Below are 25423 nucleotides of genomic sequence, written 5' to 3' on the forward strand. Positions count from 1 at the left end.
TCAGGCTGGGGTGAAAAAGCAGAGATCAGAGGCAGTACCAGGGTGGAATCAGGAGGCAGGAATCAGAGTCAGAGTTAGAGACCGGCGATCAGAGATAGTTCCAGGCAGGAATCAGGCAGCAAGGGTCAGGCTGAGACCAGAAGACAAGGTAAAGTCTGGAGTCACAGCAGATCAAAGACTGGGAGGTTGCCCAGACAACTTCCTGAGCCACCTGCTAGGGTTAAATGGGGTGCTTGACCAATCAGAGGGCCGCAGGGTACTATCTTGGCTGGTACCTCCTGTGATGCTTATTCTCCACAGTGCTCCTTAGGTAGGGCTCAACATTGCTTCCAGTAGTGCTGTGTGACCATCAACTGTTCCCGGCTCTGCAGATCCAGGTTCTAGTCCACGGAGCTTCACATCCAGAAACTGGGCTTGGTTTGTGGAGCTTCTCAAGTATTATAAAGGAAACCAAGATTGAAGAAAATCCATTCAGTGTTATTAACATCACCATTGTTCTATATTTACAAGACAGTAGCATCTACACGCAAAGGCCCTGTTGTGCTAGGTCCCTGCATGACATACAATCTAAACGGACAAGCCAAAGGGTGGGAGCCAAGAAATATTATCCCCAGTTTATAGATGGGGAATCAAAGCACAGAGTGATTAAGGGTGTACCTACACTGTACACTAAGCTTGAGCTCTGACTCAGGTTTGAACCCAAGCCCCTCTTCCCTCGACACCCAAATCAGTCTGACTAGGGTCAGCAAGCACTGGGGACCTGGGTCCTAGAACCCTGCTTGGCGGTGGGTCAGAGCCCAAGTCCCACTGTGTCGCGGGTCCAAGCCCTGTCATTTTGCAGTGTGGCTGCAGATCAAGTCACAGAACCCAGTCAGATCAGAAGTGCAGTAAGGATGTGTTAGGCTGGCTGTGATACCCGTGTCCAGCAATTGCAAGCCCCAGGTTTATAGTGCAGTGTGGAGGCTCAAGCATGGGCTTGGAAACACTGATTTCACAAGACCAAATCGCACACATATGGACTTAGTGTGCAGTGTAGACATACCCCCAGTAAGTTGTCCTTAGTCATAAAGGAAACCTGTGCAGAGCTGGGAATTAAACCCAGCCCTCCAAAGTCCGCCTCCAATTCCTTAACTACAAGATCATTCTTCTGTATGAAGATTTACAGATGCCACCTTTGCACATTCTAACTTTTCTACCTTTTTTCTTCTTCTCAAATGCATATTAATGATGATTGGGTTGAGGTTACCCTATTTCAGAACACTCCAATTAGTGGAGCTTGAAGTCTCACATGTCAAAACAGTTCAACATCAAGGAATGTACAAGGTCATTTAGGATCACCCAGAGTTGCCAGGACAGCGTGCCTGCCAAGTTTATAAACTAGGTCCCACCACCATAGCATTTGACTTCAGAAAGGAGAACTACACAAAAATGAGGAAGATACTTAAATGGAAATTAAAAGATACAGTCACAAAAGTGCATGGAAACTTTTTTAAAACACCATAATAGAGGCTCAAATTAAATGTATACCCCCAAATAAAAATACATAGTAAAAGAATTTTTAAAAGTACCACCATGGCTAAGACAAAGTAAAAGAAGCAGCTAGAGGCAAAAAGCATCCTTTAAAAATTGGAAGTCAAATCCTACTGAGGAAAATAGAAAGGAACATAAACTCTGGCAAGTCAAGTGTCAAAGTATAATTAGGCAGGCCAAAAAAAAGAATTTGAGCAACTAGCAAAAGACAAAAATTAACAGCAAAAAAAAATTTAAGTACATGAGAAGCAGGAAGCCTGCCAAACAATAAGGGGGGGTGGGGTCACTGGACGATTGAGGTGCTAAAGGAGCTGTCGAAAAATATAAGGCCATTGTGGAAAAGTTCATTGAATTCTTTATATCAGTCTTCACTGCAGAGGATGTGAGGAGGATTCCTACACCCAAGCCATTCTTTTTAGGTGACAAATCTGAGAAACTGTCCCAGACTGAGGTGTTAGTAGAGGAGATTTTGGAATAAACTGATACATTAAATAGTAATAAATCACCAGGACCTCATGGTATTCACCCAAGAGTTCTGAAGGAACTCCCCTATGAAACTGCAGAACTACTGTGGTATGTAACCTATTGCTTAAACCAGCCTCAGGTTCTAATTAAACAGGTTTAAAGCTTATCACAGCATGAGAAACCATTAAAAAAAACTGGCTTGCTGTGTGTGAATGGGGAAACTGAGGCACACTGCCTACTGGCCTTAATGGCTGGATGCCAAGAGAACCATAACAACAAACTGCCTTTGAGATAGTCAGTGACTAACCCTCTTGCAGTAAACTAAGAGGGGAGGTGTGAAGTTCTGTACCTTGGGGAAACCCCTATACGCCCATGTTCATCTTTATAAAATGATTGTGTGGTAGCCAGTGCAAAGTTTGTCATGTTGGGTGTCTTCGGAAGGCTCATGATGCACTGAGCATGGTTGTTATAGTGATGTTATATTAACTGCTACAGTAATGGTACAGTAAGGTTATAGATTATAATTTCATGTATATAGTTATGAGGCTGAAAATGTATCCTCATGGCTTTAAGCAGGCCGACGCAAAAACTCTCCAAGAACAGAGGGGCAATTCACACCTCATCAGGGCAGGGATGGGACAAACCCAGCCCAGCCTCACAGGAACAATGGACACTGGCTTAGAAAGCAACAAAAGAATCTGTTAGGCCCTGGAGGGAGTCACCCCCTTCCTTTGGTCAGTTTGGGACTGCAATGAGGTAATGCTCACCTGACTCTGAAGGGGGACAGGGGGGCAAAGCCAAGAGGAAAGAAAGGACATGATAAAAGGGAGAGACATTTTGCCATGGTCTCTCTCTTCCACCTGCATCTACAGACACCACCCCCATCAAGCGACTGAACCGATGATCAAAGGGGAGAGCCTGTCTGAAAAGTAACCAGCCAACCTGTGGTGAGAAACACCAAAGTTTGTAAGGACATTGAAAGCATTAAGATCAGATTAGAATGTGTTTTGCTTTTGTTGCATTCGACCAAATCTGACTTGTTATGCTTTGACTTATAATCACTCAAAATCTACCTTTATAGTTAATAAATCTGTTTGTTTATTCTACCTGAAGCAGTGTGTTTGGTTTGAAGCATGTCAGAGACTCTCCTTGGGATAACAAGCCTGGTACATAGCAATTTCTTTGTTAAATTGACAAACTTATATGAGCTTGCAGCGTCCAGCGGGCATAACTGGACGCTGCAAGACGGAGGTTCTTAGGGTTGTTTCTGGGACCGGAGATATTGGCTGGTGTCATTCGCTTTCAAGTCGCTTACATGCCAGAGGCGGTGCATGAACAGCCCAGGAATGGGGGTTCTCACAGCAGAGCAGGGTAAGGCTGGCTCCCCAGAGTCAAGGATTGGAGTGGCCTAGCAGATCACTGGTCCGGACAACACCAGAGGGGAACGTCACAGGGTGATCCAGTGGATCTAGTGTACTTGGACTTATCTAGTGTACTTGGACAAGCATGTGACAAGGTCCGTCACCAAAAGTTCTTAAGCAAAGTAGGCAGTCATGTGATAAGAAGGAATGTCCTCTAGTGAATCAGTAACTGGTTAAAAGATAGGAAACAAAGGGTAGGAATAAACGGTCAGTTTTCACAGTGAAGAGAGGTAAATAGTGCATTCTTCCAAGGATCTGTACTGGGGACAGTGCTGTTCAACATAGTCATAAATTATCTGGGAAAAGGGGTAAAGGCTGAGATAGCAAAGGTTGCAGATGATACAAAATTATTCAAGATAGTTACGCCCAAAGTAGACTGCGAAGAGTTACAAAGGGATTTCACAAAACTGCTTGATGGGGCAACAAAATGGCAAATGAAATTCAATATTGATAAATGCAAAGTAATGCACATTGGAAAACATAATGCCAACTATCCCTACAAAATGATGGGATCTAAATTAGCTGTTACCGCTCAAGAAAGAGACCTTGGATTCATGGTAGATAGTTCTCCATCTGCTCAATATGCAGCAGCAATCAAAAAAGCAACAAAATGTTAGACGCCATTAGGAAAGGGATAGATAATAAGACAGAAAATATCATAATAATAAATAAATAATATAATCACTATATAAATCTATGGTACGCCCACACCTTGAAAACTGCAGGCATCTCATCTCATCTCATCGACCCATCTCAAAAAAGATATATTAGAATTGGAAAAGGTACAGAGAAGGGCAACAAAAATGATTAAGGTTATGAAGCAGCTTCTATATGAGGAGAGATTAAAAAGACTGGGACTTTTCAGCTTGGAAACGAGACAGCTAAGGGGGGATCTGATCGAGGTCTATAAAATCACCAGTGGTGTGCAGAAAGTAAATAAGGAAGTGTTATTTACTCCTCATAACTCAAGAATCAGGGATCATCCAATGAAATTAATGGGCAGCAGGCTTAAAACAAACAAAAGGAAGTATTTCTTCACACAATGCACAGTCAACCTGTAGAACTGGTTGCCAGGGATGTTGTGAAGGGCAAAACTATAATGGGGCTCAAAAAAATTAGATAAGTATAAGTTCATGGAGGCAAGGTCCATCAATGACTATTCCCAAGATGGTCAGCCATGCAATCCCATTCTCTGGATGTCCTCAGCCTCTGACTGCCAGAAGCAGGGAATGGGTGACAAGGGATGGATCACTTGATTACCTATTCTGTTCATTCCCTCTGGGGCACCTGGCACTGGCCACTGTCGGAAGACAGGATACTGGGCTAGATGGACCATGGGTCTGACCCAGCGTGGCCGTTCTTACTTAATGTGTTTTTGTAACTGCTGCCCCCTATAGGCTGAGTACTCAGTGGCAGGATACCGTAATCCTCTTGCAGTAGTTTACTAAAGACTTCGTCCTAAAACTACTACAGAAATATGAATTTTGCATAGGTTACAGTTGGTATTCGCATCAGGGATATGAAAATCACTACTTCTAGAAGTAATTACAAAAAAAGATCTGTTCTCAGTTACATCTTATAAAAATGGCATTGCTTTGGTCAGCAAAATTTGGTCTACTGTCTAATAAAGCATACACAACTTATATCTTCCCTTAAATCTTTGCAAATTCAATGGGATTGTAGGGGTGCACATGAGGACAGAATGTAGCCAAATTCACACCTGGTTTAAGTAAATGTAACTCTATTAATTCCAGTTTATTTTTACAAATTCCAAATTACCATGAATCTCACCCATTTCATTTGGATTGAACATACAGACACTTCTAGGAGAAAAGAAAAATGCAGGACATTGCATTTGGGGAGATTATTATTACAGCATTTTTGCTCAGACAGAAATCCATGTTCAAATAGTGCTGAATAGTTCAACTTTCACTGCCCAAGTAGTGAAGAGTTTATTCAACACGTAAGCAGGTGAACTGGCTAGAAAATTTCCACTGAAATTCAATTTCAGTGAAAAAATGGAATATTTTCACACAAATATTTGAAAACACTTTTTTTCTGTTTTCCCAAACAGCTCTACTTACATGAGATTTTTAAAAGATATAAATTTTAATATCTGATATTGATTTTAATTTTTTAAACTCAACTATAGGGCAGAACAAATTTAAATCTTAGGCAAACTATTTTAAAGAGAGTAAGAAAGAAAAACTTCCATGGATTGCTCATAGAGGTCCCACTCTGATGATGGGCAGATTTCCTTCAACTCCCAAAGAAATAAGTGGGAATGGAGGTGCTGAGTTCTCTCTTAGGATCCAGGTCCATATTGCTGCCCAGTTACAAAATTAGTTATATATTAGCCACAACGCATATTTGTAATGGTTTGTGCCATGAGTCATCACCAGGGTCTGAATGTTTGACTTTCAGCACAGATTTACCACTGTAAGTGCTAACTCCATTAGCTGGCAGCAGTAGCAGGTTATTACCTTCTGTGTGGCCAGCCACTAGAGGGGGATCCAACACACACTTAAAAATCATGTTATATTTGCATCATTTATCCCTATGACACATACCAACTTCATTTATGTAACACAAACTTCACCCATCACTCCTACAAACAGTGAGGTGAAACAATGTAGCTGTTTCATAGAGCCCAGCAACATTGTGTAAGCGTTTAGGACAAGAAGCAAAGAAGCCCTGGTGTAACTGAAATGGCAAAGAGGAATCTAAGGAAGCAGAATGTAAATACCTGAATGGACTCTCTTCAGGACACCAGGATTTACTCCTCTACTCTGAGCAGAGAGAACTCTTGGCTACGGCTGGGTGAATAGAGGATTTTTTTTGATTCACAGAAAATCGGGGGGGGGGGGTGAATTGTTTCAAGTTGAACTGAAAACAAATTTTTCTCAAATTGTTGGTGAATTGAAAATTCAAAGTTTGAGCTTGAACAAAACATTTAATTTCTGAGCATTTCTTAACCTTCTGAACACTGTTTAAATAAAAAGAAAGGAAATTTCAGGGCAAAAGAGGCATTTTGAATCCAAAAGTTAAAATGTTGAAATGAAACATTTCAAATTTAAAAAAAAATTGTTCCACCACCACCAGGCGAATGAGGTGGAGAAACTGACAGGAATTCAGACTAGTTTGGTGCCACTGAATCTACGTTTTTTGCAGAAGAAGTTTCCGTTGAAGAATTTCACCCAGCTCTAGTTATAACCTTCTGTTCCAATAAGGCTCAGAATGCGGCTGAACAAACCACATGTGTGACTAGCCCCAGGTCTACACTTCGGGTGCTGTAGCCATACAACTGTGACCCTGTGGTGTGGGCGCAGACGACAGCAACAGAGAGGGTTTTCCATTGCTGTAGGAACTCCACCTCCTCAAGCAACAGTAGCCAGACGGATGGAAGCATTCTTCCATCCCAGTAGCCGCGACCACACTGAGGGCTCGCTCAGCATAGCTATCGTGCTATCGTGCTCAGAGGGGTGGATTTTTCATCACTTTCCTTGCATGAGAGGAAAGTGATCAGGAACAGCCAGCATGGATTCACCAAGGGAAGGTCATGCCTGACTAATCTAATCGCCTTTTATGATGAGATTACTGGTTCTGTGGATGAAGGGAAAGCAGTGGATGTATTGTTTCTTGACTTTAGCAAAGCTTTTGACACGGTCTCCCACAGTATTCTTGTCAGCAAGTTAAGGAAGTATGGGCTGGATGAATGCACTATAAGGTGGGTAGAAAGCTGGCTAGATTGTCGGGCTCAACAGGTAGTGATCAATGGCTCCATGTCTAGTTGGCAGCCGGTATCAAGTGGAGTGCCCCAAGGGTCAGTCCTGGGGCCGGTTTTGTTCAATATCTTCATAAATGATCTGGAGGATGGTGTGGATTGCACTCTCAGCAAATTTGCGGATGATACTAAACTGGGAGGCGTGGTAGATACGCTGGAGGGGAGGGATAGGATACAGAAGGACCTAGACAAATTGGAGGCTTGGGCCAAAAGAAATCTGATGAGGTTCAATAAGGATAAGTGCAGGGTCCTGCACTTAGGACGGAAGAACCCAATGCACAGCTACAGACTAGGGACCGAATGGCTAGGCAGCAGTTCTGCGGAAAAGGACTAGGGGTGACAGTGGACGAGAAGCTGGATATGAGTCAGCAGTGTGCCCTTGTTGCCAAGAAGGCCAATGGCATTTTGGGATGTATAAGTAGGGGCATAGCGAGCAGATCGAGGGACGTGATCGTTCCCCTCTATTCGACATTGGTGAGGCCTCATCTGGAGTACTGTGTCCAGTTTTGGGCCCCACACTTCAAGAAGGATGTGGATAAATTGGAGAGAGTCCAGCGAAGGGCAACAAAAATGATTAGGGGTCTGGAACACATGAGTTATGAGGAGAGGCTGAGGGAGCTGGGATTGTTTAGCCTGCAGAAGAGAAGAATGAGGGGGGATTTGATAGCTGCTTTCAACTACCTGAAAGGGGGTTCCAAACAGGATGTTCTCAATGGTAGCAGATGACAGAACGAGGAGTAATGGTCTCAAGTTGCAGTGAGGGAGGTTTAGGTTGGATATTAGGAAAAACTTTTTCACTAAGAGGGTGGTGAAACACTGGAATGCGTTACCTAGGGAGGTGGTAGAATCTTCTTCCTTAGAGGTTTTTAAGGTCAGGCTTGACAAAGCCCTGGCTGGGATGATTTAACTGGGAATTGGTCCTGCTTCGAGCAGGGGGTTGGACTAGATGACCTTCTGGGGTCCCTTCCAACCCTGATATTCTATGATTCTATGATTCTATGATTCACATCCCTGAATGCCACTGCTGTGTTGAACTAAGTTTTAAGTGTAGACCCAGCCTCAATGAGCCAGCAAAGGAGCACAGGGGAGGGATAGCTCAGTGGTTTGAGCATTGGCCTGCTAAACCCAGGGTTGAGAGCTCAATCTTTGAGGGGCCCATTTGGGATCTGGGGCAAAAACTGGGGATTGGTCCTGCTTTGAGCAGGGGGTTGGACTAGATGGTCTCCTGAGGTCCCTTCCCACCCTGATATTCTATGATTCTATGTGCAATATTCCATTATTGCAGAAGGTAGTGGTGGGTACACTCACAAGCTGGTCAGCTACAGCAGTGGTTTTCAAAGTATGGGTCATGACCCAGTACTGGATTGGGTCACCTGCAAATTTAAAATGTCATGATCTCTTAAAATGTCTTTCATTACAGTTTTAAAATAACATAACAGTCGTTTAAATGTTGGACGTTTTATTTATTTCTGGTCAGACTTATTTGTTTGCAGAGAGTTTCTTATGCACTACACACATACACAACACAGCTGTTTTGAATGTAATCACCTAATGAGACTGCTTTCCGTGCACTGTCAGTTTTGTTAATGTTGTGGAGACTTGAGTTGCGAGGCTTAACCAACAAACCTTCATCCTGAAAAATGGATCATTTTGTAATAAGAAAAAGAAGTTCAGAAACAGTCATCAGATCCATCTACATCTGAAAATGAAAAGTGTAAGTACGTCGTCTTCAACAGAAAGTTCTAGTAATAATGGAGAGACTTCTGTCATGTCGACCTCATCTGAGCCACTACTAAAAAGAAAACCAAATCATGGACAAAGCAGCATAGTGATGCTCTTTTGAAATAGGGTTTCATCAATTGTGCTAATGCAAACCAAGCTCCAAGCTGTGTTATTTGCTGTGAGATGCTTGCAAATGAGAGTTTAAAACCATCAAAGTGAAAAAGACATTTAGAAAGAAAACACAGGGAACTCACTCATAAGCCTCTTACATATTTTCAAAGGAAGCAAAGGGAATTAAAGTTATCAATGCAAGTTCCTGGTTGGTAGACTATTTTGAATGGTAAGACACAACTGGCATCATATTTGGTTGCATACCATATGGCAAAAGAGAAAAAGGCCCATATAGTTGCCAAAAAAATTCCAGCATCTCTGGATATGATGCGTACAATTTTCGATGAGAAGTCTGCTGAAAAATTGAGAAGTATTCCTCTCAGTGATAACACGATGTCTTGGCGAATATGTGATATTGCAGAGCATTTGGAAGCCCAGATTATTATTCAGTTTCAGTCAGGAGAGGATTTTGCTATCCAGCTTGACGAGAGTACTGTTATTTCAAATTGTGCAACACTGTTAGTTTATATGAGGTATGTTTCGCAAGTTGACTTTAGGGAAGATTTGCTGTCCTGACTGTACCAACCAATACAACGGGAGCACAGATATTCGAAGCACTACTTGACTGTGTAGTTGGAAAATACAAATTGGATTGGGCTAATTGCAAAGGAATTACAAGTGATGGTGCAGCAAATATGAGAGGTAGGAATAGTTGTGAAAAAATATCTGAGGCAGCTGGTAATGGTGTTGTTTGGAATCCTAGATTAGGGTTGAAAGAGACCTCAGGAGGTCACCTAGTCCAACCCCCTGCTCAAAGCAGGACCAACCCCAACTCAATCATCCCAGCCAGGGCTTTGTCAAGCCTGACCTTAACTTCTAAGGAAGGAGATTCCACCACCGCCCTAGGTAACGCATTCCAGTGTTTCACCACCCTCCTCACTATTTCATTCACCACAAAGCTCTGGGGTATTTTCCCAGATCTTATGGCAGTACTGAGGGAAGTAGTGAAAATTGTTAATGTCATTAATGGAAGGTCACTGAGCAGCAGGCTTTCTGAAGTGTTATGCTCAGAAATGGGAGTGGAGTATACTCATTTCCTGTCACAGGGCAGGGTGCTGTCACAGGGCAGGGCGTTTACGACGCTGTACGAGGAACGAGATTCACATTTTTCTGGTAGAGAAACAGTCTAACTTGGCAAATTCGTTTGATGATGACAGCTGGTTAATAAAGTTGTCATCTCTAGCTCACATTTTCTCAATTTTAAGCTAATTTGAAGTTGTAAGGAAGAGGCAATGATTTGTTTCAACCCTGTGAACGGATACAAAAGTCATTAGCAGTGTGGCAAGCATAACTGGAAAGTAATCTTCCGAGCTACTACATGTTTCCAACGCTGTTACAACACACTGAGAACAGCATCAGTGGGGGGAAAAAAGGAATGAAATGAGGATTATCATACAGTTACATCTCGCTGCTCTGTCTGATAGTTTTAGTCCCTACTTCCCTGCAAAGGGGTTTGAAAATTTGAAGAAAAAGCATTGGATGACAGATCCTTTAGCTTTTGAAAATCCTGAATCAATACGGGAGTTAAACTTGATGCCTGGACTAGAAAAATTGCTGCGGCAACTCACCTGTGATAGCACACTCCAGACATGCCACTGGTCATTGAATTTGTCATCATTTTGGATAAGTGTTTTCAAAGAATATCTACTGTTAAGTAAGCTTAGCATTCTGTCGTTGCTACGGTTCACAACAACCTACATGTGCAAACTGGGATTTTCAACTTTGACAAGGTTAAAAGCAAAAGAAAGAAGCTGACTCAACAGTGCACCCGATATGTGAGCAGAGCTTTCATCTTGTGATCCAGACTGGAACGAGATCACAAACACCAGGCAGGCCCACCCCATCCCATGAAGGAAGTGAAACTCATTCGGTCATTTTTACTGTATTTATACTGTATTTTAAAATGTTTTACAAGTAACGATGTCTAATTTTAGTTATTACTTTAAGGGAATTGGTTAAAGCTAGCATGTATTGCCCTTTATTGTAATTTTATGAAAACTTTAATCAGAAGATATTACTGTTTTGGGTCACGGAGATAAGTGTTTTTCTTCAACTGGGTCGTGAGAAAAAAAAGTTTGAAAACCACTGTGCTATACCACCACAAAAGGTTACCCCACTACTGACCACGACTAGCTCACCCCCTCAAACCAGCAGCAGAAAACACAAAGACCTCTGTACTCGTGCTGAGGTAATGAGGCATGAGGTTCAGATTCTCTTCTCACACTGGTGATACATCAGTAACTGATCTTGGTGAAATATTTCATTAGTGAGGACTGAGGTCTTCACCATAATGAAATATTTCACCAGCAGCCGTGGATCTCGTTTGATTACAGGGATGCTTTCCAAGTGGTTTTGGACAATAAGTTTTACTAAGAAAAATAGGAATAGGATTGTAGTGGTGGCTTTTTAAAAAACACTCCCTGGCAGGGCTAGAAAACCAAACACTTACTGCCTTTGTGTTAGTGAATGAGTAAGAAACAGAATGATCCAAATCGCCAAGCTGTGTGAATGGCAACAAGGAAACTAAGAGCTTAACTGCTGAAAATGAATAAGATTTCTAAAGTCCCTTCAGTACTCATTATCTAGGACTCGATCGTGCTGCCATTGAAGTAAGTGGCAAGACTGGATTCTCCAACAATGTGAGTCTGGAGTAACTCCATTTAAGTCAACAGACTTACACTGACGTAACACCAGTGTGAGAAGAGAATCTGAACCCACTGAGTATGCCTGTGATCTCACACTTGCTTTACACCAGTGTAACTCTGACTTCAGTGGAATTACTCTTGATTTACACCAGTGTAGGAGATCAGAACTGGACTTGCTACATTCATTTTGAATGCTTCTTTAGAAATAATCTCCTGGTGAGTGAAGAGCTGCTGAACGGCCAATACATTTTCTTTTCCCAACTTATGAAAATTTGCCCACCAACAATGTGACTCATTCAGAGAGATGAAGTGGCAATTGTGATCCAACCAAAGTAACTAAGGCCTGGTCTACACTACAGACTTTTGCCAGCACAAGTGTGTCAGTCAGGAGCGTGATGCGGTGCGGTTTGTGATGACTGGCATAGCTGTGTTGGCAAAAGTCCCTAGTGTAGACACATTGACACTACCAAAACTGTGCGTTAGCCAGGATAGCTTATTTCACTCAAGGGGGAGAGAGGCAACTGGAATAAGCTATACTGACAAAAACACGGTTTTGCTCGTATATGCTTGTCACAGATCCAGCCAGGCCCACTCTGCTGGTAGCTCACTGGATTGCTGTGCGGGGAACCCAAACCTCTGGATCCCCAGGTGTTTTAAGCCTCCAGAGCTAGAACAGAACCTAGCCACTGCTCCCAGCTTTGGGGTTCGTAGGCATGCTCTCAGGGCACAGATCCTGGGTATGGCACCCCACCTGAGAACTGGAACCCACTGTCCAGCTGCCCTGCCCCTGGGCTCCATGTTGGACCATCAGACTCCCGCAAAGCTTAGACACACACTTTTGCAGAACTCCACCCCAAGGCGTGAGCCTTCTGGGTTAGCGTTTAACTCTCTCCAGAGGCACTTCATAGCTGTGAAGAGGTAACACACACCAACACTCTGCCTAGAGTCTAACTCATTATTGGCTTTACAGATAAAGCACACAAGAGAGTGCAGATTGCTTAGAAAGCAACAAACACCCGAACCACAATGCCCCTCACTAGCTCACCCTTCTCTTGCAAGTCCTTGGGGGACCATCTGTGTCCAGGAAGATAGACAGCGTCCCCTGCCTCATCAAGCTGCTTCAGGCTCAAGCTCTCCCCCATCTTGAGCTGGAGAAAAATGGCCCCCAGATGAGCAACTCCTGCCCTTTTTACAACTTTTTGCCCCCTTTGTCAGGTGATGCCCTGCTCAGCCTCCTCAGGTGATCACAGACCCCTACCGTGTGACATTGTTGCCAAGGCACCTTCTCCCCTGCTAAATCAGTTTTTCTGGCTGGGAACCAGTCTATTGTTTAGAGCTGTAAGCAGAATCAGGATGAGCTCCACCCTGACATCTGGTGGTGAGGTGTGGCAAGTTGTGGAAAAGAACTTCAGGGGCCAATCTCATTTGCATAGGCACACCCACCACGCCTAGATTGAGGCCATAGCTGCCCAAATGGTCACTTTGGCTGCTGTGGGATCCCCAGTGTCTCTGTTATTGGGGCAGGAAGAATAAATTGTTATTACCCTGGGAATCAAGGACAGTGGAACTGTACTTGGCCTTTTGTTATGATGGAGGGACTCGCCATCAACTAAGTAGCACTCGCTAGGCAAGGGACATGGGTTCCAAAACTCTGTGAATTGATAAAAGCTAGGGATAGGTATTAATGCTTGGTGGTATGGGTCTCCTGGTGAGGGCCTTACATGCTAATTGCACTTCCTCCTCTCTCCACTGTGGAATATCAGAGCTAATTTTGATTCTATTAGGAGTCTAGTTACAGGCTGCTGAGCTGAATTCATTCTGGGCGAATGGTGCACCAGTACTGAGGCTCCCCTACTACAAGCTGAAATCACAAAAGAGCTAAACTCACTAAGAGCTAAAATCACTGAGTGTTGTGTTAAGTAGTGGGGGAGCCTGAAGACATATGGTGGGGCAGTTTGTGGGACGGCGAGCAGAGCGGCTTGTGGAGCACAGCAGTTTGTTGGATGCCTAGAGCAGCTCATGGGGTGGCTGGCAGAGCGGAGCCCCATGGAGAGGTGGGGCCATCAGCTTTGGACCACGTAAGGTGCCCCTTAACCCCCACTCTCCTCCCCCCCATCTCTGCTCAGTTTGGGAGGTATGACTCTGCAGATAAACTTTCAAACTCTGGAGCTGCCCTGACCAGGGACAGAGACTTTTGGGACTTTGGGTGATTTTGGGTTGCTGGACTCAAGAACCAAAGGGAAAGGACACGCCCCAATTTGCTTGGGGTGGGTTTTTTGCTCATGGGTTGTGTTATGAATCCTGTTGGTGGTGTTTCCCCAACATAATGCCACAATGTTTCTCTCTGTTATTAAAAGACTTTTGCTACACTCAGACTCTGTGCTTGCGAGAGGGGAAGTATTGCCTCTTGGAGGCGCCCAGCGGGGGTGGTATATATTTGTCCCGGGTTTGCATTGTGTTATTGGAATGGATCCCCTAGATACTGAACCCGGCCCTCGTTGCTGCCAACTCTGACAGGCAGAAGGGTTACAGAGCTATTCCATGTTGATGGGAGAGCATCTCACATCAACTATTGCATCCACACTAGAAACCCTTTGCAGATATAGCTATACCGGCCAAGCCTTCCACATGTAAACATGGCCAGGCAACATAACAGTGGCTGCCTGCAGTTTTTGCAAAGAGAAAGAGGAATAACCAGTCTACAGAACTGATCAGAATCTCTCTTTCTGAAGACTATTGAGGGGTTCAGGGTGTGAGAAGGGGCTGTGGGCTGGGGCAGGAGGTTGGGGTGTCAGAGGGGGACAGGGCTCTGGGTTGGGGGTGCAGGCTATGGGGTGGGGCTGGGGATGAGGGCTTTGGGGTGCAGGAAGGGGTTCCAGATTTGGGGGGGCTCAGGGCTGGGACAGGGGATTGGGGCACCGAGTTGGGGTGCCGCCATACCTCCAGTGGCTCCTGGACAGCGGCACAGCCGGGGTGCACCGCGGACCGCGCTGTGCCCTGGAAGAGGCCAGCAGCAGGTCCGGCTCCTAGGCAGACGTGCGCAAGCGGCTTCATGTGACTCTCACCCGCAGGCACTGCCCCCGTCTTCCCCCCAATTCCCGTTGGCCAGTTGCCAGCCAATGGGAGTGCGGAGCCGGTGCTCGAGGTTGGGACAGCGCATGGAGCCCCATGGCCCCGCTGCCTAGAAGCCGGACACACGGCTGGCTGCTTCTGGGGCGCAGCGCGGTGTCGGAACAGGTAGGAACTAGCCTGCCTTAGCTGGGCAGCACTGCCGATAGGACTTTTAACTTCCCAGTCTTGACCAGAGCGACCCAGTGGCTTACATGCCGCAACCCAGTACTGGGTCGCAACCCGAACTTTGAAAAACGCTGCCCTATGGGAGCAGGATCTCCCGCGTCATGGGCCTCACACGGCTCAGGGGAGGCACCTATGATCCAACCCTCCACCTAGTAGCCTGCTGGCAATAGTTTACATAAAACCTAGAAAGCCCAGCCCCAGTACAAGACTCCTCCCCTGAGGTCCAGTTGGAGGAGTTCCAGAGCAGCTGATTGGCCCACTGGCCCTACTTAAGGCAGCCGCAGGCCCTGGAAGCTGACTGAGCAATTGGGCTCTACTCTGTTCTGGGTTGTGTGCTACCTACTCCCCTGGCTTGACTCCTGGCATCTGACTTCTTGTTTATGACCTCCAGTTTGTCTCCTGCCTCTGACACCCTGGTATCCTGACTCAGCTGACTCTTGTCCCTTGTCTCCTGACTGCAAACTCTGGCTCTGACGACTAGGTCTGGCCACACATGACCTGGCTGTGTCACCCTGGTTGCAATCTAGTGATAGATGCTAATCTTTCATGTTGCATGTTTATTCTGGCCAGCATCTAAAGCATAAGACAACACATAGTACATAATATCTGCAAAGATATGGTCCACTCGGGCTTCATGCTGTACAAACCAGCTTGTCTTTCGATTCTCTATTGGCAATTGTGTTCCGGTTGCTCCACTTCTGTTGGTCTGACAAGAATTCTTTCCTTCGAGTGTCACAAATTGGATTCAGAGTGGTAGCCGTGTTAGTCTGTATCAGCAAAAAAAATGAGGAGACCTTGAGGCACCTTAGAAACTAACAAATTTATTTGGGTATAAGCTTTCATGGGCTAAAACCCACTTCACCAGTTTTAACCCACGAAAGCTTATGCCCAAATAAATTTGTTAGTCTCTAAGGTGCCGCAAGTATTCCTCATTTTTTTACAAATGGGATTGAAGACGCTTCCTGGTGGTAGAAGGAGGGAGGGGAGCAAACAGGAGTTATGGTCAGACAGGAGCTGATAATTATCTTGGAAGATGTGGGGGGAAATGACAGTCCTTTTCCTCCTTTGTTCCAGTTTCTAATTTTGAGGGAGTCTCTTTTACTGTCTGCCTTGAACTGCACCGCCTTTAGCCTTGACACCACCCTTTTTTGCTTCCTATTGTCCCTGGCTCATTTTCCTCTTCTTCCTCCCTGCTCCCTTCCAGGCTCACTTTGCTCTGCCTTTAAAAGAAAAAAAAACATTTCTCTTCATCCCACATCTCTTCTCTCTGTCCTTATTTTGTGCCCATCCCCCTGGTATCTGACTTGCTAACAAAAAAACTTTAAAAACAGACTCCAACGAGAGACTGCTGAATTGGAATTAATTTGCAAACTGGATACAATTAACTTAGGCTTGAATAGAGACTGGGAGTGGATGGGTCATTACACAAAGTAAAACTATTTCCCCATGTTTATTCCCCCTTCCCCCCTCCACTGTTCCTCAGACGTTCTTGTCAACTGCTGGAAATGTCCCACCTTGATTATCACTACAAAAGGTTTTCTCCCCCACCCCACCCCCTATCCTGCTGGTAATAGCTCATCTTACGTGATCACTCTCCTTACAGTGTGTATGGTAACACCCATTGTTTCATGTTCTCTATGTATATAAATCTCCCCACTGTATTTTCCATTGAATGCATCCAATGAAGTGAGCTGTAGCTCACGAAAGCTTATGCTCAAATAAATTGGTTAGTCTCTAAGGTGCCACAAGTCCTCCTTTTCTTTTTGTGAATACAGACTAACACGGCTGTTACTCTGAAACCTAAAAACCATCCTGTCTCCCTTCTCCCCTATCTCATGGAGCTTGCTTATTGCTTTCATGACCTTATGTTCCTCTTCTCTCGCTCTCTCACCAATTTCCCCCTCCCATCTGGCTTCCTGTGAAGCTTTTCAGGTTTTCTTACTTAAAAACAGGATCTATTTTTGAGCGAAAAGTGGGATTATTTTTGCTCAAATGTTTTTAAGCAAAGAACTCACTTTTTGAATCTAAGATTTGTTTGTATAAAAATCTTTTTTTTTTTTTTTGCATATTTTGATGCAAACCCAGCTGCTCCAGAAAGACTCTGAGAAAGGAAGTTTCCCATTGCAAATGTTGATATTTTGTTTTTTCTAACAAAACTTTCTCCTAAAAAACTCGCATCAGTTTTGTCACTACTACCCAAATGTGTGCTGGCAAGTAATGCCTGTGTTCCGAGTCCTATCACATAAATGTAAATGATAACACAGTTGAATTTATTTTGATTTCATTACTCTGAGTGAAGACTTCTACAATATTTAGAAGGGATAGGGTCTGATCATGCAGCTCTCCCTTTGATGTTAATAGAGGATGTTTTGCTTGTGGTTCACAAGCATTAGCACTCTTTGTACTCCTATAGACCCTTCCATCTGATCATCTTCAAAGCACCTTACAAGCATAACTGTGTTATAAGGTTTGGTATGTAAATTTATATTTCTATACGACTGATGGGGAAACTGAGACATAGAGGTTAAATGACATGCCCAAGGACAGTGTCAGGAACAGATTATGTGCTTTAACCACAAGATCCTCCCTTCTATGACAAATATGTAGACTTTAGAAGTCAAGTAAACCAAACCCCGTCTATACATTTTGAAATTTCATTCCATTTCAATAACCAGAACTAGTCCTAGGGCTATCTTATTCTGCTGCTCCAGAATGTGTGAACCACAGTTAACGGAGTGACATTCCATCACCTCCTTGCCCAAAGGCTGGGAGCTTCTTTCTCTGGCTTGGATTGCAGAGGAATGCTAGTTCCAATTTCCTCCTAACTATACAAAAGATGCAGCATTTTTCTCTGTGGTTTATAAAGCAGCAATGTTCCAGTATTTCCCACAATCTGGCAGAAAGATGCAGGCTCACGTTGTAACTCTCTCTCTCTAGTTGTCATTCATCACCCAAGTCCTCTTCAGGACAACTCTGTTTGCAGCAAAAAGAACAGGAGTACTTGTGGCACCTTAGAGACTAACAAATTTATTTGAGCATAAGCTTTCGTGAGCTACAGATCACAGCTTCCAAGTTCTGGCCTCTCCTTGTTTTGAAGGAGTTTCAGAGTTTGCAAGTCTGGGTCAGTGGGATGCCAGTAATTGCTGGCAACAGCATCAGGAGCGAGAGATTAAAGAGGAGAGGGCAATCTTCAATAACTCTTCGCATACCCAGCCTCTGGAATCTGCAGCATCTCTTCCACTTCAACATTGAAATGATAGAACATAAGATAATTGTAGGTAAACGCTTGCCAACATTACTTGAATCGATCTGCAGAAAAGGGTGCCATCAAGAGAAAAAGTTCAAGCCTCAACAGCTTCAGTGTGCAGAAAGGACCCTAAGAAAAAGACCCATCACTATCCTTGCTGCATTCAGAGATACATGTTAACACTCACCTCTTTGCTCAGGCATTCCCATCATTGTCAGAGTCATTCATTAAATAAACTCTAAGCCTGCTTCTGGGTGGCAGGGAAAGGAGAGACAGAACACTTCTCTTTTAGGTAATGGGAAGCAGAGAGATACTCCAATGATGAAGGCCTGGAGGGACGGACCCCATTAAACCCAGCTCTGCTGGGAGTGATGGCTTATCAATCCTTTTGTAACTAAAGGGCTTAGCCACACCAAAGAGGTATCAATTCTAGTGTGCATGAGCGTATCACACACTAACTGGACCATGTAGGCATGGTTGGCATGCACTAGAAGTTCCTACCACACATTAATGTACTCCTGTTTCAAACAGTACCGCATGAAGAGGTATGAGGGAATTTTCAGCTCATGCCAGCAGGTTCACATGCGCCAGTTGGTGCGCACTAGAATCTACACCTCTGTGGTGCAGACAAATGCACCGTGTAGACAAGTGTTACACCCCCTGGGGTAAGTTGGGTCATGTGGCACCTCACCACCAACTCCCATTAGTCTGAAGCAGACTTGGCTGTGTCTATGGTGGATAAGCTCCCTGAAACCATCGGCCTCTGGCAACACAAGCATGACTTCCTGGCCGCCCTCTCTCTGTATAGGTAGCGATAGGCATACACCAAACCCTGAGTCATCAGAGCATTTCCTGCTGGATCCAGCCCTTGATCCAGTGAATGCTCATCGAATGACCAGGCCTGCTGTTCCCAAAGGAACAGTACACACCAGCTTGTGAGCTTTCACTCAGGGCTGGCATCTTGCTTAACCCCACAACACTGACAGAGTTACAGAATAAGTTTATTATCAAAGATTCATTTAATAGTGAGTAAGCATACGGGAAACAAATGGTTTCCTATCAAATAAAATCGCAACATGCTGTCTAGAGGCTAAACTAACAAGCTAACCTGGCTAAAGAAGTTTTATCTCACCCAAAGTTCTTTTCAGCATTTTCAACCAAGCCTGGCTGAGTCCCCTTTTTCATTCAGCAGAACTGCTGCCTTTTTATGTCCTCAAAAAGAAAAGGAGTACTTGTGGCACCTTAGAGACTAACCAATTTATTTGAGCATAAGCTTTCGTGAGCTACAGCTCACATCCGATGAAGTGAGCTGTAGCTCACGAAAGCTTATGCTCAAATAAATTGGTTAGTCTCTAAGGTGCCACAAGTACTCCTTTTCTTTTTGCGAATACAGACTAACACGGCTGTTACTCTGAAACCTGTCTTTATGTCCTCAGTGAAGCGTACCTGGGGGTCTTCTCTGCCTCCCAAATATAGTCAAGCAAACCTTTGAAGTGTCGCAACCAGATAGGGATTCCCCAGCCCTCCCACTGCTTTTCTCTCTCACTTAGTTCCTTTCTCTGAAGTTCTCACTATCCTTTGTTTGTATTCAGTTCAGACACGTGACATGAAGCCCACGGTGAATGAGACAATATTCAGGTTACATGTGAACAGATAGATGAACAAACATCTCTTGTTCAAAAGAACACCAGTTTTTCACCTTTGCTGGTGACCAGAGCCTACAGCCTTTCAGGGTATACACAGAATTCCTTACATAGTATTTGTATAGACATTTCACAATTATTTTGGTGACCAGAAGGTGACACAGGCTTTTATTCAAGACCTGACGTGAAACTCTTTGATGAACAAGAATGTACACACCAGATCAAAGAGAAGCTGTGACCGCTCTGCACCTCCTACAAACTTGATGTTAAGAGGTCCTTCGGTCACAGCAAGTCCTTAGTAAAGATAGAAGGGAGCTAGGTCATCTAGATCAAAGATTTCAAACCTGGGTGACACCGAAATCCATACAGAGATACCAAAATAAATGGCCTAGTTTTCAGAGATGTTGAACACTTGCCATTCATATTAGTTTCAAAGGGAGCTGAAGATGCTGAGCACTGCCAAAAAAACACACAGGGCATTTATTTAGGTGTCTTAAACTTCAGGCAACTAAATTTGAAATGTTGCCCCTCAACTAGTCCCTGGCCGATGCAGGACTGTACTTTATAGTACAACCTCTAACATTTTGTCCAGTTTGCAAAATGACCCAAGTGATGAGGTTTCCACCATTTCCCTCAGGAGACTCTTCCACACTCTGGTAGCATTCGTGGTTGAGATGTTTTTCCTGATATTCAACCTAAAATTTACTTTGCTCAGTTTCATTCAGTCCCACTTGTTTGGTTCAGCTTGGATTGCTCCATCCATGGCTCGGGGGGATGGGGAGCACCACATGTGTTAGTTACATTCCTTCACATTGTGCTAATGAGTGAGAATCATAGAATATCAGGGTTGGAAGGGACCTCAGGAGGTCATCTAGTCCAACCCCCTGCTCAAAGCAGGACCGATCCCCGACTAAATCATCCCAGCCAGGGCTTTGTCAAGCCTGACCTTAAAAACTTCTAGGGAAGGAGATTCCACCACCTCCCTAGGTAACACATTCCACTGTTTCACCACCCTGAGAGTGGAAGTGACTTGTCTGTTTTCATTATCCAAGCAGAGAGAAAAGCACCAAGGACACAACATCGACTAAACAGGAAAAAGAATGTTAGAATTTTAAAATTCTCTCCATTTTAAAGGAAGATGGAGCCAAACCGAACCCCCGGACTGAAACATCCCCTGGGTTTTGGGGAAGTTCAGATAGTGATGTAGCTAAGATATTAGAGTGCCAATGACCACAGTGTGGCAGTGAACCAAGAGACGTAAGATCCAAATCCATGCAGATATGTCCAGTGGAACTCAAGTCCAAAGCATTATGTACAAAGTCTTTCTCGCTATCTGAATCAGAGATGAACATCTGGACTTCATGGGTCAAGGTCGTGTCTAGGCCTTAGTTATCTGAGGTCATAAGACTAACAGCAGGAAGAAAATTAAAAAACAGAGAGGCCAAATCCTGTGGTATTTACTTAGGCAAAACTCGCATTCACTTCATTTGGAGTTAGACTGGGCCTGTGAGGTTTGTGTCAGTGTCCTTTTAGCTCCTTTAACAAAACTCTGTCTTCAGTCTCTATGCCCACCTCTCTCCCCTCATGTCTGGTATCTGCCCTTTGCTTATATCTACACTGGCTTTTTGGGGAAATCTCCCACCAGTTGCCCTGCCTTTGGTGCAGTTCCACCTGTACTAGTGACATATAGGGCATGGGTGTTTTTACCACTAAGCCTGTGGTGAACTGGTAGAATGGTATAGTGAAAACAGAACAGTTCATGTGAGTGGCCAGGGTCAGGGAAGGAGATTTAAAGATGATAAAAATACATGACATGTCCTGATAATAACACCTCATATAAGCAATTGCTGCCTTTGTCACAGGGGTGTTGTGTGTTTGTGAATGAGAGGGAAGGTTGTTCGCAAGACAAATGTCTACACTGACGGGTCATCTGCACCAAGATAGAGCTGGGCAACCTCTTGCTTAGGGAATGGGAATGAACTATGGAGTCTTTCCTCTCTCTCATAGCCCAGTGGGATTCTTTGCATCAAGGCCAGTAAGCTTTGGCTCAAGCCCTAGGTTAGTAGTTCAAAGCCTGCCCCGCCACTAGTGATTGTCCTGTTGAGAGCATGAAGCAAATTAACAAAGCAAAGAAAGGAAACTTGGCTTTTGCCTGTTGTGGGTAGAAAGAGCTCCAGCTTGCAGGGATGTTAGTCCAGCAAGTTGTGCAAACACCACATTCACTTTAAAAATAACCAGCTTCATGCAGGCTGCAAGGAAAGGAACTGCAATAACTCTTTTCTGAGGTAGCCATACAAACAAAGGCAATGTCAGAGCAGATACCAACAGGAGAACCAGAGTTACAAATTGCCAAAGAAAATGCAAAGAGTTTCCTGGCATGACCAACCCTGCTAGCATGATCCACGCTCATAAACATGAAATTCAAATCCCTGCATAACTGTTTGCTAAGACGGGATTAAAAGCACAACATCTAAGCAGCAAGCTGCTGCTTTTCAAGGCTTAGGCACACCACCAATTAGCCATCATAATAGACAAGGAAGCAACATGGTGCCTGGCAAAGGCAGCGGATCAAACAGCGAAGCCAGCTCAGAGCTGGGATGGTTTCTCTCAGGGAATTTCCTAATGATGAAATGGAGTTATCATCAGCCGCAGTGTAGACAGTGTCGTCACGGTGTGAGATCTTATATAGTGATCCTGGTCCAAAAAGTATGTCCATACTGTAGTAATAGGTCAGCCTTTAGAAGGGCAGAACTTTGATAGGTGTCACAATGCTTCTAATACTGATACTTTGCATTTCTGTACATACACCTTTAATCTGAGAACACAAAAGTGTTTAGAAAGGTGAGCAAGCGTTTAATTCCCATTTCACAACTAAAACTGACACACAGAGGTTCAGCAGCTTAATCCCACAGCAAATCTGGGACACAGTTTGGATTACAACCCAAATCCTTTCCATTCCCTGCTACAACCACAAGCCCACACTGCTTCCCTCTTCAGTCCTCTCTGGGCTAGAAATCAAGGATTTTTGAGACACTTCCAGGACTTTCTGGATTTAGCCAGGAAATGCAGCAAAACATGGAGACGCCTCTCCCTGTTCCCACCTCCATGAGGAAAAATAAATAAATAAATAAAGTTGAAGGGTTTGTGAAGTCACGAAAGGTTTAATTTGGGTTCGGTGCCCAGATGAGTGAAAGTTTGGATCAGTTCTTATTTGATCCACCTTGGCTGGCCTCTCCTGGCAATTATTCAGATTGTGTGCATTGTTGTTGTAGCTGTGTTGGTCCCAGGATATTAGAGAGAGAAGCTGGGTGAGATAATATCTTTTATTGGACCAGCTTCTGTTAGTGGAAGAGACAAGCTTTTGAACATCGCACAGCTCTTCAAGTCTACTTCAGCTTGTGAGCTTTGCAAGACGGGGACGTTATATCACTATACACAGGGAGGCAGCCAGCATGGTCAAGTGGACACAGTATTAGGATTCAGGAAACTTGGGCTCTAGTCTTTACTCTGTCTCTGACCTGTGTGATGCTGGGTCACCTCTCTTTCTCCTCCCCCACACTGTCAGGGACTGTCCCTTTCTCTGTGTATGTACAATGCCTTAGTACAAAAGGGCATGACTGTAATATAAACTGCCATGCTATGGTGCTCAGTGGTAATTAAAGCAACTTCGTTTGTACTGCCCATTTCTGCTGTTCAAGACCTGGTCTACTCCAGGGAAAATTTTTCAGAGAGGTCTAGCTGGTTTGATGACCAGATCACTTGAACTAGTTTTATAACCGGTTGGAGCTGGCTCCAGGCAGCCTGAATGGTTTTTACAAAACTGGCATGAAGCAGGTTTAGAGTCTGATTCTACACTGTGATGGGTGGTGCTGAGCACCCTCGACTCCCCAACTTCAGGCTTTCTGAGTGGTTAAGATAGCTGTGTTCTCTTTTCCTTCCTGGATCAGGCAGATGAAAATAGCTTGCTGCATTCTGATTCTAGACTCTCATCCATCAGAGGAGATCATTGCACTTTGGTAATAGTAAAACATCCCTGTGAGGTATGGGAGTAATCATGTGCCTGTCTATTTTAGAAATGGGAAAACTGAAGCACAGCTAAGTGACTTAACGAAAGTCATCCAGTGAATTAGCCTGCAGACACTGGTTTCCAGTCCTGTGATTCAACCACAAAACCATCCTTGCTCGCTTATGGATGATGTCAACATACAACACAGAGATATTTGAAGTGGTGGATGGTTTCAGATCTCATGCTTCAGAGCTGGATCCCATTTTATCCCACCCCTGGTGTTTAGGAGGGTTCAGACAAATGGCTTCTGTGCTAGCTTGTCTCTCATCATTTGAGGTCAAAAGCATGGAGCACCCTAATGCTCAAATACACCTGGCCTCTGACTTACAAACTGAGCCAAAATTTTAAATGGAAGCCACAAAAGGAAACTAAATACAGAACTCCAGGATGTCGTCACATTCACTCTTGCATATTAACTACAGTTTACAGTTATGAAAAAACAAGACGAGCCTTGATTATTCCTGTTCTAGAAAACGCTATCCCCGACAGCTTTAATTTCCTGCCCACCTAGAACCAGCAGCCCTGCTATTTGCACTGTTGGCTCAGTCTGATGAGCTGGGAGCAAAGAAAGCATTCAGAAGGCTCGAATGAGTAACTGGCACTGTGTTTGGTCTGAATAGCAAAGAACTTGTGTGGGTTTTCTTTTCAGGGGCAGATGAGAAAAGGTTTTGTTGTGGCTTTCAGGCAGCTCGGAAGCACTGGGAGCCTTTAGTTCTGAGCTCTGGGCTCATTTGTGCCTATTTTTAAATTTTACACTTTAATCACCCCAGAGGCTTGAAGAGCACCTACTGCAGAGGCCTCCAATAGAATCAGGCTGGGAACTGACCCCATGCTAATCATATGCCCCCAGAGCTGGGATCTATCCTGCTGTGCTTGCAGACCCAAGAATTCTCTCCATTTACTCTCTCTACCCTCCAAGATCCAAAAGCCTTCCCGTAAAGGGTAGCTGTATGCAGGGGCCACCAAAGTCCCACACTCCAAGCCTGAACCACTCACGAAAGGTCAGAAGGAGTCACTGCTATGATGTTTTCAGACCATACAATGTTTTTTGCTTGAGGGGGTACATCCTGTAAGTAACAGCTCTGCTCCTAAGAAACGATGCTAGTCGGAGACTCAGACACAGAGAGAACCAACTTGAATGGGGGATGTGCTCAGCTTCTCTAAAGAACGGTACAGCTGAGCACAAGATCTAACTTCCTGCACCCTCAGCTAGAGAATTTGCAAAGTCACCTACATAGCACCTTCTAATGATCAGCGATATTACAACTAGAAAACACTCAATTATTACAATCATTTATTTATACCATGCCCAGCAGTGTGCTAGGTTTTACAGAGCAAATAGAGACTGGGTCCCTGCCTTGAGCTTACAATCTCTCTCTTGGAAAGAACACTCTTTTGGAAAGATGAAAATAGACAAGTACTTTGAAGAACT

The sequence above is a fragment of the Lepidochelys kempii genome, chromosome 4 (assembly GCF_965140265.1).
Source record: "Lepidochelys kempii isolate rLepKem1 chromosome 4, rLepKem1.hap2, whole genome shotgun sequence".
Taxonomy (NCBI): Eukaryota; Metazoa; Chordata; order Testudines; family Cheloniidae; genus Lepidochelys; species Lepidochelys kempii.